This window comes from Cryptotermes secundus, unplaced genomic scaffold (assembly GCF_002891405.2).
Source record: "Cryptotermes secundus unplaced genomic scaffold, Csec_1.0 scaffold655, whole genome shotgun sequence".
Classification (NCBI taxonomy): domain Eukaryota; kingdom Metazoa; phylum Arthropoda; class Insecta; order Blattodea; family Kalotermitidae; genus Cryptotermes; species Cryptotermes secundus.
This window is the reverse complement of record NW_019726234.1, coordinates 1,173,172-1,188,135: the sequence shown is the minus strand read 5'-3', so window position 1 is coordinate 1,188,135 and position 14,964 is coordinate 1,173,172. Positions and strand designations below refer to the sequence as shown.

At 42.2% G+C, this 14,964-nt stretch overlaps 1 long non-coding RNA gene across 1 annotated transcript in view; it reads left to right on the top strand.

Moving 5' to 3' along the window:
• The first annotated feature begins 274 nt into the window (after nucleotides 1-274).
• The window catches only part of LOC111864053, a 206,899-nt gene continuing 192,209 nt past the window's right edge, over nucleotides 275-14,964 (top strand). Inside the window, exon 1 of the long non-coding RNA XR_002842729.2 lies at nucleotides 275-359. This is a non-coding gene — a long non-coding RNA (uncharacterized LOC111864053). The remainder of the gene's footprint in view (nucleotides 360-14,964) is intronic.

Sequence of the window (14,964 nt, the reverse complement as noted above, 5' to 3'; positions counted from 1 at the left end):
TGAAAGAAAAATATCAAACTTTTCCATTCAGTTTTTCAATAAAATAATGAGTTGTACAGGTGTTTGAATATTTCTGACTCCGACTGACCCAGTATTTCAATCATAAACAGTCACAGAGCGACACGTTAAGGAAATTGGTATTCTCTTCCGATGAAACGAAGTAACGAACATCTTCCTATCAGGAAGTTAATTCGGCATCATAAATCCCGCCAACTTAAAAACTTCCCGCTAAGAGCACTGCCTGTCATATACAGACAGTCTGTCCCCGCGGGCAGAAGGCAGGGCTACTTAGTGCCACGGACAACAAGCATAAAGAGGCTGTGTTGTGTTTTTTGTGCAGCATCAGTTCCCAAGTCAAGGTAGGAATAACTTGAAATTACTCAATTCGTTTTCCTTCATTCTGTTCCAGCAATTTGTCATAAACATGAACGTTACTTGTCAACCAAATCCAACCCTTTTATCTGTAGAAACTCTTCCAAATTTCTTCTTAATGACATTTTGGACAATGACATATTTTTATAAAGATGATTTCATATCCGACATTTTAGCCCGTGCTTCGACAAAAGAATAATACAAACCAACAAAATACAGCTGAAATTTTTTCATTACAAATACGGTACAAGTATAGGATTGCATTGAAAGCACTGGTTCTCCGCCTGAAACGAACGTGATGCCAGTTGCTTCGTACAGTCTGATGAGACACTTCAATACTAGGAGACATTTGACTATAATAGGATCTACAATACGTAGTCTCACATCACGGTCCTTCGGCTTTGAAGTGTACATTTATTACGAATATTTCTGTCTGTTCTTTCCATAAGCACGTCAAATGAATGCATAATGAGCTCTCATGTCTGTATGTTCTTTCATTTCCACATTTAATTCCAAAACCTCAGTATTTATGGAATTTGATTGTGTGAGTGTGTACATTAATAAATGTAGAGAGAGATGAATTTAAAGTTCGTACTCTGTTCCTTAAAATAAGATATTCGTGTAAAATGCAAAAGTGCACATGCAATTAAGATGTATAACTTATTTAAAATATGTCCTATATGTTGGGGGCACGCGGTAGCGCAGTTGGTTGAGGCACTATGCTACAAGCCGGTAGATTGCGGGTTTAAGTCCCGATGAGGTCATTGGATTTTTTTAATTGACCTAATCCTTCCAGCCGCACTATGGCCCTGGGGTCGACTCAGCCTCTAACAGAAATGAGTACCAGGAATTAATTAAATAATTTTCCTGGGGAGTAAAATGCGGCCGGCGCGTAAGACTGACAACCTTACCGCCATCTTTGAGCCGATTGTCTAGATAATGTGGGAGCCTCAACGTCTCACAACCCTATGGGCCTTCAGGGCCTTTACTTTTTTTTTTTTACTTTATGTCCTATATGTTATATAAGAAGTCAACATCTGATAAATATAACAATAATATTTTATTTTATCTTAAATCTATCCCGAACACCTATTAGGTTAACTAAAATCTGTGTGCTTGAGGTATCCATTAGAATCACTACGCGTAAAAATTTATCTGATTTTTTTAGTTCTCAGGACTTTTTATTCCAACCGTTTTCTAATTTTTCTTTAGAATTTACTATCATATAACTCCATTACTGAAATCAGGTATTTGCTTATGATGATAGCATCAACATTTCGAGCAAAATAGGCCTACAAATAATTTAAGTGGTGGCGCAGATGCCTAGGCATCTGTGTGTCTGTGAGTCCGTGTGTCCATGTGTCTGTATCTTCCTATTAAGATTCGAATGCCTGAACCAATATTTATTAAGCTTTATATGCATATCATGACGCCTGAGCCAATCTCAACGGCGTACTTCACAAATCCCTCACATCAGTCTATGTTTCTGTATGTGTATCTCCTATCGTTGCCAGGCAACGACTCGCTAAAAACGTCACGGCTTCAATAAATACACACGTGAAATAGAAGAATTGTTGGACGCGTGGCTTTCTATTTGATCTGTATCTTACAAAAGCAAAGTAGGCTATTAGTTCTTCCAGAACTTCTTGTATCTTGTATGGTCTCCGAGCAGTAAACAAGCCGACAGGACGGAAGGAAGCAGGAAGACTATATTTTGGTATATACTGTATGAAATAAGTATCACAAAGTTCATACTTTTAGCTTTTTAACATTTGTCGTCTGTTGTTCGTGATGCAATAAAAACACAACGTGAAGTTCTGCTGACACTGCAACCTGCAAGATTCATACCACGGATTTGGAGTTGCGTTCAATATTCCTGGGGACACAAGACTGAGAGTGACTGATCTGTCATTTCCAGAGCTGCTCGTAGATCTGCCGTCATTCAGGTTGAACTAAGGAACAATTTATTGGGATAATGATATTTTTGTATTATTTGGGACATGCATTTAAATTCCGGCCTCGACAAACAGGTAATGATGCATTAAATCTTCAATCTGATCAAGTGTCTTCTGTATGTGAGGCTGCTAATGTGTTTTGTTTCAAGGAAATTCGGGACCAAAATGATCGCCCTCCTGGCCCTGTACCAGTCACATGATTATTTCTCATTATTACATAGTATATTGTTCGTAATATAGTAATTTGGTCTGGAAAACTTTTTCTTGTAGCATTTCTAATTTATGTCAACCAGTCAAAGATTTATGAAGGTGTTTGAGAGATAAAATCTGTTGTGTGGGTGTCAAGACTAATTTAAAAGCCAGTGACATAACGACGTTATAATATAAGTCGGCCCAAGTTTCTTTCGGGCATTAGTATAAATTTCGGACCGGAAACAGACGAATCTGCTTGGCATTCAGGAGATTTGGACTTCATAGACAGGGATAAGGATTGCCATATGCCTCACATTTTGGAGACAACATCTCACATAATTAGTTGTAGGGACCCAATATGGCGGATGTTCCAATATTAATAATATTTATTCCTTACTTATAAGTGCCTCTGACAAAAATATTTTTTTTATTGCTAGTGGGGTGGGACTAAGTCCCCTGCACTGCCGCCACTTCTGGCCTATTGTACCAGCCCCAGATGATAGGTGAGGGTGATTGTGGAGCAATTGGTGGAATGAAGATTGGCAGGGGAAACCGAAGTACTCTGAGAAAACCCACCCCACCACCACTTTGTCCACCACAAATCCCACTTGACCAGACTCGGGATCGAACCCGGACCGCCTCGGTGGGAAGCCAGCGACTAACCGCTTGAGCTATGGCACGGCCTACCTGACAAAAGTAACTATGTGTGATTACGCATTGTCGTAATATAAAATCTACTTTCATCGCCAAAATTATGATGAGCTACACTAAGCGTTCCAGTACTTGATGATACAATGCTCGGTTGAATATGCTGGTAGAGCCTATTCATGGTGGATAATTATTTTCATATTGGACCTAAGAACTTTTCTTTCGACATTTCTGCTACCCCTCTCTCTGTAGTCCAAATAAGGATAAAGTCAGGCTATGGGTAACTAAGAAAAGATACAGCGCCGATTAACTGGATGATCAAGAATTATGAATTCGAAATTTTATTGAACAAGGCGGTCGTGAACTAAATTGAGTTTCAATACAGGAATTTTCTTGGAGGGACTAAGAAAACACTCTAAATGTATCACCCTGACAGTAAGCGACCTGTTAATTTATCTACCGCAGTTGGTTGACGCACTGTGATACAAACTGGAAGGTCGCCGGTTCGATTCCCAATAAGGTCATTGGATTTTTCAATTTACCTAATCCTTCCACCAGCTCTATGGCCCTGGGGTCAACTCAGCCTATAACAGAATTGACTAGCACGAATCTTCCCAGGGGTAAGGGGCATTCAGTGCGAAATACTGACAACCTCAGCCCCTGTGAGCCAGTTTTCTAGAAGATGTGGAGGAACCTCTTCATCTCGCAACTCTATGGGCCTCTATGTATCTTCATACACGTAGATCTCCCAACTATTTTTTCCACACATATTTTTTCATTAAATTGTGTGCATTTCTCTTTTACCCTATGCATGCTACATTGCCTTCCAATCTCATTTTTTTTTTGTGGTTTATTTGATGCCGACATAAGTTTCTGGATCGCACAGCGTCAAAGGTTAGGATTATTGATGAATGGCCAATGGGTAAACATTTGGAAGGAAACTGTCATGGGGTAATCGATATACTATCCTGCTATTTTCTTGTAGGAACTGGGGGAAGACCACGGAAACCCGCAGTCAGAATATCCTCTGTCCCGGTCGATATGCGAGCCGAACATCTCCCATTTACAATCCTAGAGCCTTACCATTGCACCAGCCTGCTTGATTCTGCCTCATCAACCTGAGAGAATTCGATGTCTTCTCATGCACGTGCTGTTAAATGGAGTTTATCGTAATGAATATCACGGTTACTATCTTTCACTGGTTCTGTATGTGGGGCATCACAGAATTAACTTCGACTGCTGCTCAGTACAAAAAAAAACCTCTGTGGCTATAGTCCCACAATACCCACTATACCGACCGAACGACCGCCGCTTGGTGGCGAAGTTAGTGCCAACTTTAATGGATAGAGAGTGTCGCGTGGTCAGCGCAATGAATCTCCACGAGAGTTAATTTTCGGTTTTCTAGACCGGAGCCTCTATTTCCTTGAAATAGCTCCTCAAGTATCCTCACGAGGCTTAGTGAACCCCGTTCCGGACCCACTACTTCTCAGAAAATCTGGTAGCGCCGGGAATCGCACCTGGACCTCTGGACCTGTAGCCAGGACTCTGACCACTAAACCACAGAGGAGCTGCTTGGTAAGGACTGGACAAATTGAACTTCGGGTTAACAGCAACTAGAGCCAACTCTTATGTCTCTCCAACCCATTAATCACAGCGCCTGGGTAGATCTTCGATATGAAGCGAGTCGTTTCCTCTGTGCGCGAGTGTGACTGCTAACTTTGCATAAAGACATGCTGAAGGAGGTGAGCAGGTGAGTTCTGTTACCTGACCTCACCTCATGACCTTTTCTGCACGTGTGGATAGCGATCGCTTATTATTTCTTTTCAGAAAGTCGGCTTTCATAAAAGACGCCTTCCCAACTACCCCCTGCCGGGAGGCATCTAGAATTACCCTCACTTTGGGAACGGGAGGGAAAGCTAGCCATGAGGTGTTAAATTAACAACTGCTACTCTAATTACCTGTTGGTATTATAAGTTTCGTAATGAAAAATTACTTCAACATTTCTTTCATAGCTGAAATTGAAACTGCAATTTTTAAATAGTTCAGAGGTTAAAACTTTAAAAAATTAACTAACGGGAATATTCTACGTGTCACGTTATTTTCAAAGGGAAATATTTCAGTGTCTTGATAGTGACCCACATTATTTAAAAAATATTAGAATAAAGATAAGCTGAGACAAGCCACTAAGCAATGGATGGGATACTAGCTAGAGAATCGGGGTTCGATTATCGGTAGTGACTGCGCCACCACATCTAGGTCGGTTTTGATGGCCCCATCCAGTAGGCAAAGCGAAGTTCCTGCCATGGGGATAAAGATGCCGGGGATTGAAACTGGCCAATTTCTTTCATCTAGTGTCAACATTAAAGAAGCCTAGAATTACATTTCCACCCCAAATATGTCTTCGTGGTGTGGTGCTTAGACACAGCGATACTCTCCTGATTATATCTGACTTTCCTGGAAACAAATATGACACATTTGGCCCAGCCAATCAGAAGCCATCCCCACCAATTTCCCCTTCCTTAAATACACGTGTAACCTTCCAAGAATAAATCTAGACACTTTCTTTTGAATGGGACTGTAAGTACTGCGGTTCATCTACAGGGTGTTGCATCTCCGAAAGAAGCGTGTTCCAGACATCATTCAGTTACTGTGAACCTCAATGCGATTTATGCCAGCTCCTGGAAGCCCACGGGTCTAATGCAATTGAACACTGGGGTCGTGAATCACATTCGGGACATGGGTACCTGTAAGCAATTCCGTGTGTTGTCCTGCAGCTGTAGTGACCTTGCGAAGGACGAATCTACCTTCTAGGGAATCACCATTCGTCATAAAATGTATTTTAAAAAAGTTGGTACAGAAGGCGGTTCTGTTCGAGAGAACAAGACAAAGAAGATAAAGGAAAATGAGAGAAGATAAAGCATAAGAAGAAGAAGAAGAAGAAGAAGAAAAGGAGGAGGAGGTGAAGGAGGAGAAGGACAAGAAGAAGAAGGAATGGGAGGAGGAGGAGGAGACTGAAAATGAGACTAGTTCTAGTTTGTGGATAGACCGTTCCGTAAGAATAGCTATTAATGTGATAAAATGAACATTACAATTTCAGTCTATGTTCTGTCAGTTTAGAACTTGCCAATAAAGACGATCGCTCAAAGAATTTCTTCCAAAATACATGTGCAAGAATATTTTGACAATAAAGATCAATATTAGGAGATCAAGAAGCCACGGTCTCATTCATGAATGTAAGGGGGGTTCCACGTTTCAAAGGGTGGTTATAAGTAAGAAAATTAGAGAAATTATTCCAAAAGTAGCATTACTTTCTTTGCCGATCACAGCGGCCGCGAGGTCTAAGGCTCGCTGGAAAGTTGGGATGGTGGGTTCGAATCTCACTTGAGACATGGACGTCTGTGTGCGTTTATTTTGTGTTTGTGCTGTCCTGTGTGCAGGTAGCAGCCTTGTGACGGCTGATCCCCTATCCAAAGAGTCCTACCGACTGTGCAAAAAATCAAGAAACTGAAAGAGCGGCCAAGGCCCAACAAAGGGATGTAGAATCCTTAGATATGTTAGTTCTTTGGCTGCTTTTGAATCGTTGAAGGTCAACTGTTCTTCTTATGCATATTACCGAATATGTATGGATTTTACCAAATTTTTTCTTAGATAAAACATTTTTATTTAAAGGTACAACACTGAGCTAAGGATATGGATCAGTGACGGATTCTCACGTGTGGACATTCGTTTTCTGTAAAATCCGCGGATATATTAGTTCTCACAATGAGCTGATTCAGTCATGCGAAATCTTTTAAGCATTATTCGTCAACAGGCGATCCGAACCCTGTACCAGTTAGCGGTGCACCGTACACCGATACCCACATTTTAGCAGTTCTTATCTTACCACGTTTATTAGTGACTGCTAGACGGGGTTTGGTGTGGATGTTTGGATTTATTGCACTTATGCACTCAACTCGTAATTACAAGTAATGCAGCGCTACCATCAATCTCCGCAACTTACAGTTTACTACTGCAAACACTAATGCCCTCAGTTTATTAGAGTCCCCACTGTCCGTTTCCTGGCAGCGGACTTTAACACAGGAACTATAACTGAATTACACACTCCAAATATCGCGGTACGATAACACACATAATGTCCTCTTTTCTCAACCAGGCTCTCAACTCCACTGAACTGCATTCAATAGTTCTGTTGCCTCAATTCAATTCCTCTGTTCCCAAGCTCATATCCTGGCAGGATAACGTCTCGAAATTCAACTTAATCAAACGATTTTCTTTGTCCTTTTTATAAAATCTGGGCATGGACGGCACAGAAAACACAGCTCGTCTATTTTTGCATGTATTCGTTTCCGCGGAAACGTGTTTACTCAATTGTTTCATAGCAGTTGCTGTACGCATCTCATCTCGTATCGTGAAAATGCCTCTATTATTGCATGTGGGAATTACCTAGCAACGGCTGTTTCTCTGGCTCCACAGTTCTTGTTCTGAGTAAATACACCACAGTATTATATGCCATGGCAAATAACAAGAGGATAATGTTATACAAGGTAATAATCGTTGTTAATTCTGATAATCATATGAAAAACACAAGCAGACTCTGTCTACGAACTACAGAGCTTCTAACAGTTAAAATTATGTGAAATATACAGTAACAGCTGTTCTTTAAAGGACTAATAATAGTGAGATTCAGAGATTAGTAAGTTATACAGTGAAGAACGGATTGTGTCGCTATCTTCCGAATTGCTGTTTTACTCGTTTTTGAAGCAAAAATTTAAGAAACAAGAAGTCTGTCTGAGTTGCATAATGAAACCCCATGCATTAACACACAATAGAGACTTGGAATTTCGATCCCTGCAACAATTATTCTTCGCAAGACAATCAGGAGGCTGGTCAAACACACAAAAACCGCTGTTGCTGAGCTGTCTCACCAAGCACCATCAATCTTTTCGTTAACATCTTCATTTTTAAAGCTCTCCGTAATTCATGCATATAGCCGTCAGATGGCGTTGATTACTTCATTCTGTTTGTTTCTCCCTTCCCCTGGCGTCATATTAATGCGATCCTAACGGTACCCTCTGTTCTATATATCACTCTAATTCGCGATTCTTCAATGCCGAACCTCTAACCTATAATTTGCCAATGCGGATTACAGAAATGGCCACTTGTGTTTTAATTACTTTTTAAAGATCCGCTGTATTTTAATGCAACAATTTTTTTTACCGTTCTCGAAAAAAATAATAAACACTAATGTAAAATGCGTTTGACTTTCTCCCTGTTATTATATCTGCACAGACACATCAACGAACCAGTGATAAAATGGTGGGAGGTATTCAATTTTGCAGCAGAACAGTTAATTGGAAAGGGAGATGTGTTTATTGGATGTGAATCATATTTTTTATTTGACATGCAGTTCCACCTTCTTCTAGTTAAAAAATCATTTAAAATAATACTTAACGGGATATCTGATAACAGAAACCCTAATTAAACTGGATTCTCTATCCTTAACAATTGGATGATTGGTGGTACCGAATGCAGGAGGGTCAATAAATTTTGTGCCTCAGCTGTTTTAAACCGTGGCACGAGGCCATTAAGAAGGTAAATGTAAAGCTATCCCTGTAACAGGCCTGAAGGCCCATAGGGTTGTGAGACATGGAGGCTCCCACATTTTCAAGACAATCGGCCCACAGATCGCGGTGAGGTTGTGAGTTTTACGCGCCGGTCACCTTTACCCCCATAAATCTTCCTGGTATTCATTTCTGTTAGAGGCTGAGTCGACCCTAGGGACAAAGTGCGGTTGGAATGCTTAAGTCAAATGAGAAATTGAATGACATCATTGGGAATAGAACCCGTGATCTTCCGGGTTATAGCATAATGCATCATCCAAATACGCTACAGCGTGCCCCCGGGAAAGGACAAGAAATATTTCTCTACCCCACAGCGTCCAGACTAGGTCTGGGTCCCTCTCATCTGTCTAACCAATGGGCACTGAGAGCAGTTTCCTGGGGTGTAAAGTGGCAGGGGCGTGAAGCCGACAACTCGGCTCCATTTAATGCCGATGTCAAAAATCATGGATCTATAACTCCATTCCCCCTAAGTCTTCATGGCATGGTGCTTAATTAATGCACAAATTTACTTTACATGACTTGTCGTAGACGTATGTGCTTCTGCCAGTAAGGTACCTGTATTATTGTATTCATTGTCTATAACATTGTCAACGTCGGAGCCAACTTTGACGCCGACGTCGGTTTGAGCATTGACGTCAGTTAAATACAGTTTCGGATTCTAATCCTGTTCTGATAAATGTTCTAGACATCATTTCTCTATTCAAAAGCACATGCTTCGATAATGGCATTGTTGATTCGATGTTCACAGTATTCACTTCATCTCGTGATTGTGTTTGTGCTCCTGGTCCTATCTGGCTCATGCTTCGGTTGTGTTGCTGTGTATCTGGCTAGTAGAAAGGTTTTCATAAGGATTAGGTAAGAATACGTTAGGAAAGGTTATTATTTTTATTTATTTTTATTGCTAGTGGGGTGGGCCTAAGTCCTTTGTGCTGTGTCCACTTCTGGCCTATTGTACCAGCCAAGGATGATAGGTGAGTTTGATTGTGGAGCAATTGGTGGAATGAAGATTGGCAGGGGAAACCGAAGTACGCGGAGCAAATCTGCCCAAGCGCCACTTTGTCCACCACAAATCCCACTTGACGAGACCCGGGATCGAACCCCGCGGTGGGAAGCCAGCGACTAACCGCTTGAGCTATGGAGCGGCCTTAGGAAAGGTTGCTTCAATAAATCACTACGTTACTACTTTATGCTTCATGATTTGCCCTTTGGTCACATACGAATTTTCATCTCTAATCTGACCTTTCCTTTCTAATGCCTTGCCTATTGATTCACGCGTGTCTTGGGCCATGAAGCGATGGAGCTGTCGTAGCCTATTTTAGTTCTGTAACATTTGAATGCAGCTATTTAAACGATTCGGGGCATCAAAAGCTTTAAATAATTGTTATATCTGAATAAATGAAATTAGAGATTGTGAATAAGAGTCGTGATAGCGTAGTCAGTAGAGCGACTGGCTACCGATTGGACGACAGAAAGTCAGAGTTCGAGTACCTGTAGGGTCAAGAATTTTCTCTTCTGCACGTCGTCCAACACGGTTCTGGGGTTCACCCAGCCTCCTATCTAATTGGTACCTGGGGCTATTTCCCCAGGGGAAAGGCGGCAGGGGAGTGAGGCTGACCACTCACCTCCAGCTAATGCCGAGGTCAAGAAAATATGGAACTATACATCCACTCCTCCATAGGCTTTCATGACAAAAAACAAAATTAACACCGTGGTTTTAGCCCGCAAGCGAAATATACCGACCGAGCGACTGCCGCTTGTCGGCGAAGTTGTGCCAACTTTAGCGGATAGAGGGTGTCGCGTGGTCAGCGCAACGAATTCCCACGGCCTTTAATTTCGGTTTTTAGATCGGAGCCGCTATTTTCTTGAAATAGTTTCCCAATTAGCCTCACGAGGCCGATTGTACCCGTTCCAGACCCACTACTTCTCAGAAAAATCTGGTAGCTCCGGGGATCGAACCTAGACCTCTGGATCTGTAGCCACAAACCCTGACCACTAAACCACAGAGGCGGTCACGCCTTCATGAAGTGGTCCTTAACTGGTTAAGCATAGGGATAACCATTTGAAATACATTGCTGATAGTTCAATGAGTAAGCAATACTAGAGCAATATCTGAACAATAGGATTGATCAGGGAGATAGAGCAGAAAAACTTTCGGAAATGAATCGGAAAACAGAATTTTGTCAGTGCTAGTTCAATTGGATTATATGATTCATTACGCTAAGAACGCGTGGAGCTTGGTCTAAGGCCCCTATACACCTTCATTGTGTGATTCACCATCTGTAAGATCCATTATTCTGCAGGTCTTCTTAAAATAGCAATGGCAGTTGAGTTCTTATGTAGCTGGCCTATCCATCATCTTTGACAAAAGGCCACTGCACTTGGTGTAGCATCGCTAAATATCTGTAACGTAAAAAAATTGCAAGTAAGAATTATGAACTGTCTTGATTCTTTTAAAGTCATTCTTAAGAAACATTAATTTTGGAGGTTTAACCAGAATACCGCGTCTTTAAATTCTTTCCTCCCCCCCCCCCGTTTTTTCCTCGTACAAAAGCACTCCAACGTTCGCAGTCCAAAGGAGTAAAAAGGTGTTCCAGAATTATTTTACTTTTCAATTTTAAGTGCACTTGAACCCATCCTGACAGGAAGAGGTCGAATGTTAGCTTAAAATCTGATAGCTGAAGAAAACAAGCTAATATTTATGCTGACAATCGTCTTACCCTAGACTCGAAACCTCATAAAGGACCTTGTGCAAGCCCATTCGGCTAAATAATAACTAATTCCATCACTCGCCATTATTATTCCCACTACCCGATCAACAGGAGATTGAAAGTCTCGTTTCCTGTTTCCGACACCTACTTGCACCTTGCATTTTCAACTTAAAAAGAAACAAGAATTTGTGGGCACACTTTAAACGCTCGGAACGTTTATCTTTCGAGTGTAACGTTCTATTGTGAAGCCTACATTACTTATGCAGCCAAGAACTCAGAAACAGCGGGATATCGCAGAGGGTGGTTGTCAGCGGATAAGGATGTATCTCATTTGTACCGCCGAAGTGACCCATGCGCTGTTTCTGCAATGTAACGTCCATTGATTATCGTCTGCGACATGGTTATGTATTCGTTAATTCTTATGTGTACTCGTATTTACTTTGAATATCAACGTTTTTATATAGCTCTTCGGATGAGAGCACAACTAAATTCTAGCCTTATTTCTTTATCTTGAAAATATAAAAGTAAACTTATGAGATCTGTGTGCATGTGTGTGTGCGCGTTGTATGTGCCCCCCCCAACAACTTTCGAATGCCTGAACCGATCTTTGGGAAACCTTTTACTTATAACATACTACTTGATCCAATCTGAACACTGTACTTCATAAATCCCTCCTAATAATAATACAAAAATGTCAACATCTGAGATTGTTGCGGTAAAACCTTGAATGTCTGTACATATCTCCATGCAATTTGGTACATATCATGCCACATAAAGTCACCTCAACGGCTTAGTTTATAAATCCTTCCCGTCAGTAACACCAGCATTGTACCCTCTCAAATTGTTGCGGTAATAACTTTAATAATACATGGACCTCTGTATAGATTTTCATGGCGCCTGAAATCATCTCAGCGGCTTCCTTCATCAATCCCTCCCATCAATATTGACAGTAGTGTATTTCTTACTTAATTATGTATACATATTGGGCACGCGGTAGCGTAGTTGGTTGAGGTACTATGCTACAAGCCGGAGGTCGCGGGATCTAATCCCGACGAGGTGGAATTTTTCAATTGACCTAATCCTTCCAGCGACACTATGGCCCTGGAGTCTACTCAGCCTCTAACAGAAATGATTACCAGGAATATTTTTAGGGGTAAAGGGCGGCCGGAGTGTAAGGCTGACAAACTTACCCCCATCTATGATCCGATTGTCTAGAAAATGAGGGAACGTTAACATCTCACAGCACTATGGGCCTCAACAGCCTGTTACAGGGATACCTTTACTTTTACTTATGTATATATATTAAAGTTTCTTTCTACTGGTATCAGATGCTCAAACTATAGTGGGAGGAATGTAGGCAATTGGCTCTTCCCGGGACTTCTTGTTTTGTCTTGCTTGTTTAATGAAGCTTTCAGTATCAAAACTACAGAGCATCAGAGAATATGCTGATTAATGAATGCTGAGCAGTTGGTGGAATCAGACTACGTATTACTCTGTCCAAAAAGTATCTGACCTTGGGCCGGGAAAAAAAGTTCTGTATCCGGGTGGTTACAATACCTAATCGCCTTCAAAGGAGGCTCCTTGTGACTCCACACACACTTAGCCCAGCGGTCCTTCCATCTCTGGAAGCAATTCTGGAAGGCTTCTTTCGGACTGGCGTGCAGCTGCACGGTCGCGTTGTGTATGATGTCCTTGCGGCTGTGAAACGGCAGCCTTTTAGAAGTGTTTTCAATCTCGGGAACAACAAGAAATCACAAGGAGCCATGTCAGGAGAGTAGGGAGCCTGGCGAACCTGCGGAATGCTGTGCTTGGCCAGGAAACCCTGGATCAGGTGCGATGAATGAGCTGGGGCGTTGTCATGAAGCAGCTGCCAGTTGCGTGCGTCCCACAGCTCCGGTCTCTTGCGCTGAACTGCATCACGAAGATGGCGGAGGACTTCTTGGTAGTACTCCTTATTGACAGTCTGGCCTAGTGGTGCGTACTCATGATGCACGACACCCCGGTTATCGAAAAAAAAAAAACAGTCAGTATCACCTTCACATTGCTCCGAACTTGTCGTGTTCTTTTGGGCCCCGGGGATGTTGGATGATTCCATTGTGACGCCTGGACCTTGGTTTCCGGGTCATATCCATACACCCACGACTCGTCACTAGTGATCACAGTCTTCAGGAACTCAGGATCCCTGTTGGCGCACTCCAGCATGTCCTGTGCGACCTCAAGACGGAGTTGTTGCTGCTCCGGCGAAAGCAGCTTGGTCACAAATTTTGCCGCTACTTTTCTCATGCCCAAATCCTCAGATAAAATTGTGTTTGCGGAACTTCTGCTGATCCCAACCTCATTAGCAACTTCACGGATGACCAAACGACGGTCCTCCATGATCGGTGTCCGCACTATTTCAGTGACATCAGTACTGACGGTCTCCCGGAACGCTGCTCACTGTCCGCCGACGTATGGCCACGTTTAAAGCGGTTGAGCCACTTTTTATTTGAGTGACCCCCATTGCATCATTGCCGAAAGCCTGCTGAATTTTGCGAATTGTTTTCGGTTGGGTATCTGATTAAACGTAATGCAGTATCGCTGATCCAAGCGTTCTGTCACCTTGAGCGAAACGAGAATGCGACGAACACGTGTTACACCACTTCGTTATCAGGCAGCCACAGACGCATCCGGCAGTGTTGCGAGTCAGGAAAAAATCACGCATGCGCATGAAAGTCCCTTCTACCACTACGCTCAGTTTCCTACCCCCCTTTGGCCATTACTTACAGTGGAGGAAAAAATTTGGAAAGAATTTCGTGTCTTTAACTGCCATAGTTTTGAGAGTTAACGTCGACAATTTTGATAATCCTAATTATGAACAGAGACTCGGTGCTCAAGTGTGATAATTTTTAAACCAACTACGATATTAATAATTCTACGTCACCGAGCAACACGCCGTGAGGACGAATAGGGGACTGGAGATGTGGCTCCAAGCATTCTTAATCCTGGCAGAAAATGGAGATTATTGGTCAGCTTCACCCTCCAACTGCTTTGCTCCCGGTCAACTAGTCATTTTTCTCATTTGTTAGGGGACCGGATGGACCTCCGATCACTGTGGAGAAGACAAATATCACTTAATCTGCCTGGAATCGAACTCTGATACCGCCGTCATCCACCCATATGCCCTGTTGTCTATACCTAATGAGATAACCGCAATATGAAAGATTTCGAAATTAAATAAAGTAAGACACTATCAGTTCTTGACGCATGTACTTACTGGCACATATATGTATTTACCCACCGAGAAGGCCCGGGTTCGAGCCTAGATCAGGACATGTGGGATTTGTGGTGGACAAATTGACACTGGGACAGGTTTTCTCTGAATACTTCGGTCTCCCCTGCAAATCCTCATTCCACAAGTTGCTTACAGTCAAGATCATCTGTCGTCTGGGGCTGGTAGAATAAGCCAGAAGTGGCCGCAGTACCAAGTGG